The sequence below is a fragment of the Myotis lucifugus genome, unplaced genomic scaffold (assembly GCF_000147115.1).
Source record: "Myotis lucifugus unplaced genomic scaffold, Myoluc2.0 scaffold_360, whole genome shotgun sequence".
NCBI lineage: Eukaryota > Metazoa > Chordata > Mammalia > Chiroptera > Vespertilionidae > Myotis > Myotis lucifugus.
In genome coordinates this window covers 1,054,429-1,060,836 of record NW_005871408.1, presented here as the reverse complement: position 1 = coordinate 1,060,836, position 6,408 = coordinate 1,054,429, and the positions used below count along the sequence as shown (strand labels likewise).

Below are 6,408 nucleotides of genomic sequence, written 5' to 3'. Positions count from 1 at the left end.
AAGGGTAATAAAACTCCTTTTTAAAAGGCTGCTCATTTAGCCCATGCTGATGGTCAGGTGCTCCAACCGCAGTTGGCTGCTCCACACTCCTGAAGCCCTTTCTACAATTTTACGTTACATTAAATGGCCTCCCACTGTCCTGAATACAAATACAATATTTTTTACTTCCAAATCTAAGAAATTTGAAACCATTTTATGAGCAGCTCTTAACATGAAAACTGAAGTATTGCAAAGCTTAAAACCTAACTGGCCAGCCCCCTTCCCCTTTCCTGCAGCCCTCATGCGCTTTCAGGTTCTAAGTATATCTAGCACTGCCTTCGTGCTCCTGATTCCCTGGTTAATAAGTAAGGCAGCACAAGACACAATTCTGTTTCCTTCTCAGCTTCCTCTTTGGGGATGCCATCCCATGAGCTAATCATCTTACGTTTCTCCTAACCTGCAGGTTCTTCTTATACTTAACCCTCAGAGGCCCATCCTAACATGCTCCACTCTGAACCAGCATTGTGGACTGTGAGGTTGAAACATTGAAAGCATGAAAATCATGGTAATACATGTTAAGGAGTGCTTTGAATTTGTCAGGTAATCCTATATAATAAAAGGGTAATATGCAAATAGACTGAATGGCAGAACAACCAAATAACCAAACAAAGTGTGATATGCTAAAACTGCTCAACCGCTTGCTATGACGTGCACTGACCACCAGGGGCAGACAGTCAACTGGTTGGGCAGTCGCTATGATTTGCACTGACCACCAGGGGACAGATGCTCTGACCAGTAGGTTAGCTTGCTGCTGGGGTCCGGTGGATTGGGTCTGAGCAAGATGCGCCAGACACAACCTGGAGCCCTCCCACCCTCCATGGCCCAATCGTGCACCAGTGGGGTCCCTCAGCCTGGCCTACACCGTCTTGCAACCTGGGGCCCCACGGGGGATGTCGGAGAGCCAGTTTCAGCCTGATCCCACAGGCTACTCCCCTTGGGAGGGCCCCAGACGCAGGGCTCATGGCTGGCAAGCACTGCTGCGACAGCGCAAGCTTCTCCCGATTGGGACTGATTGGGGGGGAGCCCACGGCAGGCACAGTGGGGCCGGGATGAGCGGGAGCGGCAGGTAGGAGCTGCAGGCGGTGTTGGACTGCGGGTTTCGGCCAATCCCTGCAGGCCACCCAGAGGGACCCCACCCGTGTGTGAATTCATGCACTGGCTTCTAGTGAGTTGATACAATACCAAGCCTTTGTGTACAATAGTCAAGCAGATTTGACTTTGGCAAAATATAGTAGGATAAACAGAATGGACCAACAAAGACTTGAATTTGGGGATGCAAAATCAGATATCTTTAAAAGCTGTGTATACAAAATACTGTTAAAAAGGACTAATAAAAATCATAAGAAAGTTTCACAAGCAACAACTAACCAAATTTTGAAAAGATGTAGTTAGTTTTACAACTTGGAAAAAGAAGAATCTAAAAAGTGGATGGGATGCAGACAATTCAGTATGGAAGCAAAGTTCATGGGAAAAATCATCATTAGGGAATTACTGCTAATTTAGTCGATGTGATAATAGTAATATGAATAAGTTAGAGATTATCCTTATTTTTTGGTGGGGATGATATAAATGGAAGTTTTCATAGGTGAAGTGTTATGATATCTGCAACTTAATTCCAAATAGTTGAACTAAAAAACAAACATAAAAATACATTTTTAGCAAAACGTTAATTATTGAACCAAGATGATGGATATATTAATAGACATGTTCCATTTCAACTTTTTACATACTTAATATTTTTCTTAACAAAAATACTAGGAAAAACAGATGTTAATGATGATAGTGACCAGTCAACAGACAGAGTTGATTTTTCAATAATTCTTCAAACAGCTCCTCACTCCTACCCTCTGACACATGAAGCAAGGCTAGTTTAACTTAGACAGGTCTGGGATCCCATTATTCAAAAATGCATAAACCCTGTAAGAAACAAGCCTTCGTTTCTCTCTCAACTTATAGAAGCACACTGCTTAACAAACCTAATGAGCACAATGCCTTTAAGTCTACCTGACTTAAGACTGTACTTTCCCCAAGCTGCATTTAAGTCATGGAATCGCCAGGAATCTGAATCGAGATTACGAATTTGCTAACACTTCATAAATGTAAACAGCAAATAAAAAGCTTTTCTCTTTCAAAAACAAAAAAGGGAACGAAAACAAGTCATTTCTAACCAGGAGAAAGGCTGGCTGACTTTTGAAGGAAAGTGGAAAACCCCAATTCCTAGAACTGTTAGAAATAAAAACACTGTGACATGTTAGCAAGAGGGGACAGAAAGTGGGTTCTTGGCAGCAAAGAACAAGAGTGACAGGAAAGAAATTCCACTTGGCCTTTCAGGTATCACCAAAGTTCACTTTGAGTTAAAACAAAAACTCCAATTTGAAATTAACTATGAGTTAAGACTAATTCTGGAGGAAAAGTAATTCTGACAGAACTCAAGGCTTTTACATGAAAAAGTGCCTTCAGAAACCATTCCATGCAACCTCCCCTTTACTACAGGGACTGAGGACCACCCTGCCAGCCAGTTGACGTCCCGACTTCCCAATTCCCCACCTAACCAACGGCAACTGTGATTACAACACGAATAGTAGAGAAGCCACAGCCAATGTACTCTGCAAAGGGAACTGGGAAAAGCACAGGTGCCCCTCACACGAACAACTCCAAGCTTCCTAGTGGCTCATATCAACTCCACTACTGTGCTCAGGTCAAACCACAAGCCTTCCCACATTCGAAAATCAAAGTTAAGTCCATCTTCTAAGATATTCATTACTTTCACAAACAGGAAGGGGAGAAAGATAAGAAAATAAATATTAAGTGTTAATAAGACACTTTATAAGAACAACATTAAGTAAAAATAAACCATTTCCTTAATGAACTCTGGTCTCTTCCATCACTCAAAAGGCATTAAAACCTTATATAGACTTTTGTAGTTTTAGAAAATGTGGAAGTAATGAAATTTATCAAACTATGCTAACACATTGATCTAAGGTAGAGTGACTCTACTACCTATTGAAAAACTCATATTTGTAAGTAAGAAAATTAATATATAAAAACTTTAGCTGAAAGAATTCCATCTTCTAGGTCAGTGACGGCGAACCTATGACATGTGTGTCAGAGGTGACACGCAAACTCATTTTTTTGGTTGATTTTTCTTTGTTAAATGGCATTTAAATATATAAAAATAAATATCAAAAATATAAGTCTTTGTTTTACTATGGTTGCAAATATCAAAAAATTTCTATATGTGACACGGCATCAGAGTTAAGTTAGGGTTCTTCAAAATGCTGACACGTCGAGCTCAAAAGGTTCGCTATCACTGTTCTAGGTATACGGCATGAAGAATTCCTCTAAGGAGACATATGAAAAAATGCTCAAAGTCACTAATAATCCAAGAGATGCAAATTAATACGACAGTGAGGTAGCACCTCTCACCTGTCAGAATGGCTGCCATTAACAAATCAACAAATGACAAGTGCTGGTGAGGATGTGGAGAAAAGGAAACCCTAGTACACTGCTGGTGGGAATGCAGACTGGTGCAGCCACTGTGGAAGACAGTATGAAGTTTCTTCAAAAAATTAAAAATGGATCTGCCATTTGATCCAGTGATCCCACTCCTAGGAATATATCCTAAGAAACTCGAGACTCCCATCAGGTAGAGTATATGCACCCCTATGTTCATGGTGCAATTTACAATTGCTAAGATTTGGAAACGGCCCATTACATATATGTTAGTACACTTGAGGTGGGTCTACAGGTGGCACTGGTTTTTTTTGTAAATTACTTTTCTCTCGGTTGTCATAGTAGAAGATTTCAACGGTGCTATCTATCTTCAAGTTTATTTCTTCTGCCACCTCAAATCTTTCCTGATCCCTATTAGTAAAATTTCCACTTCAGTTATTATTCTTTTCTGAGAATTTCCACTTGATTCTCTAAAAAAGTATTTTCTTTCTCTTTACTGATATCCTCTACTTGTTATTATCATGATTTATTCCTTATTTAAATGTGGTTCCATTTCTTTGAAATGTATATTTCAATAGTTTTTTGTACATTTTTGTCTTCTAAATTCATTGTCTGAAATTACTTAAAGATAGTTTTTAAAAAAATATAGATTTTTATTGATTTCAGAGAGGAAGGGAGAGGGATAGATAGAAACATCAGTGATGAGAACCATAGATAGGCTGCCTCCTGTACACCCACTACTATGGATTAAGGTGCAACCCTGACGGGGAATGGAACTGTGACCTCTTGGTTCACAGGTCGAACCTCAACCACTGAGCCATGCAGCCCGGGCTCAATGATAGTTTTTATTGACTGCTTTATTTCACGAGTATGAGTCACATTGTTTCTTTATGTATTGTAATTTTGTGTAAAAGTTGGTATTTCAGACAACATAGACTTTGGGGATTGTGATTTTTACTCCTGAGGGTTGCTGTTTGACTGTTTTTGTTTAGTAAACATGTCTGGACTAATTCTGTGACACCTCTATCTTTTTTTAAAACAAACTTCATAATATTCTCTTTAAAAAAGAAAAATGCCAGTATCGTTAGCATTTGTTAGTACTTCATTCATTATGTGCTTTTATTTAAATGTAAAAACCCGGGTCAATCTGCAGGATGGAGGACAAGTACACATCCAGGCAACTAACACCTTTTCATTTTTTAAAAATAATTTAAACAAAAATTACAAAGACCCTGTAACTTAAAAAAGAAAGATTTTAGTGTTCACCTGAACCACCCTTCTCATGCACCCAAAGTCAGTTTGACTTTACTGGTCTGATTTTTCACAATTTGTCCCAGAGCCCGAGTGGCTGTAATTCTGACAGATGAGTGGGCATGTACCTGAGACCATGGCTGAAGGTTCGAGTCCAGTGGGGCTGTGAGGGCAGGCGGGTGGGTGTGCGGGTAGCGAGGTGTAGTCCTCACGAGGGACCTTGTCAATAGTGTAGGTAGCTTAGTTCCCGCCCCGCGGCATTCTGGGTATTATATTCCCGCCCTGGGGCACTATGGGTAGTGTAGTTCCAGCCCCTGGGCATTCTGGGTATTGTAGTCCCGCCCTGGGGCAGAGTCGGGAGCGACCCACACGCCCCTTGGACGTAGCTTGGCGCTGGTGACTGTTCCCCGGGCTGTGGTGGGCGAGGTAGGTTTGGCCGCCAGCTCGGGGGAAGGACAGTCGGGAAACCTGGGAAGGGAAAGCGTGGGAAGTGTCGCTCTGGCCCAGAGGTGTGAGTTCTCAGGGCGGGGTAGGGGGCGGGGGTCCCGGCGTCCTGTCCTGTCGGGGCCTGGAATAATACGGGTGATTTGGGGAACACGCGCGCCCTGGCCCGGAGCAGACATGCCTAGGGCTGTGGGTTTGCGCTCGGGCTTCCTCTGGGTATTCGGGGGGCGCGCGGCCGGGTGGTGCCCGCCGTGCGGGGGGAGGCGCTGCTTGGCCCCGCGGACCCGGGTTTGGGGGAAGCGCTGGCGCGCAGACTTATTTGGGGTGGGGGGCGCCTGAGGCCAAGCGACTCTGTTAGCGGCCCCAGAACCTTGCAGGAGGCTGAGGTCCTGGCGGGGTCAGTATTCCTGTTGCCTGGGGCTTCCCTGTGTCCGCATGGCTCCCGCCGGTGCGGGGCCCTCCCAAGAGCCCGGGGTGGGGTAAGGGGTATGGAGCCCATGGGCAGGGACCCTCCCGCAAACCCCCGGGCGGCTGGCTGACCCCTGAATTACAGGGGCTGAGGGAGGGGGAGGGCGGTCAGAATCCATACTTAAGTTCTTATTTTCAGCTTTTCATTATGAAAACATTGCAAGCATGCCCAGCTGTGGCCGTGAGGTTCCATGGAGTCATCACTCAGGTTCACTACTTAACAACCAGAACCTGCCCTCTCCCCCCAGATCTGCGTGCGTGCACCTCTTTGGGCATTGACTCTACCCAGGAGCCTCTGCGAGGCCTGCCGTCCTGCCTCTGTAGGGAGAGTTCAGATCCAGGTGCGCCCCTTTCTCACTGAACCTGTCCTCGTTGTGGAAAAAGGTAAAACTTGCGTCTCGCACATGCTAAGTGCTCAGGAACGTTCGTGCGTTTACTAAACTCCACAGGCACATAGAAGATGATGTCATGCTAAGTGTTGACATGAGCTCAGAGCAGGCTTTTGCTAAAACCCACACCCTGCCTCTGTAGGGACATAGAACCTTCCTGGTTCGGATACTTTCGTGAAGAGGACCCCAGCTGGGCTGGGAGAGAATCCTTTGGCTGGAGCTGCTTCTCTCTTGCTCCAGTCTGCCCTGGTGCACCCCATGCTCCCCCCACATCCAGCAGGATTGCCTGTTAGGGTGGGGAGAAGAGGGGCTGGGGGCCTGGCAGCCCCTTCTCAGGTGGGCAGCACGCCCTTGTGTCCCTGTA

At 44.7% G+C, this 6,408-nt stretch overlaps 1 protein-coding gene across 4 annotated transcripts in view; it reads left to right on the top strand.

The window, feature by feature from the left end:
* The first annotated feature begins 5,093 nt into the window (after positions 1-5,093).
* ZNF169 (zinc finger protein 169) overlaps positions 5,094-6,408 on the top strand; it is a 37,734-nt gene continuing 36,419 nt past the window's right edge. For 2 of the 4 annotated variants that reach the window (XM_006101433.3, XM_006101431.3), the window contains exons 1-2: positions 5,094-5,169; positions 5,904-6,039. The gene's annotated coding sequence lies outside the window, so the exon portion shown is untranslated. The remainder of the gene's footprint in view (positions 5,170-5,903; positions 6,040-6,408) is intronic. The other 2 variants (XM_014466785.2, XM_006101432.3) reach the window with 2 other exon arrangements.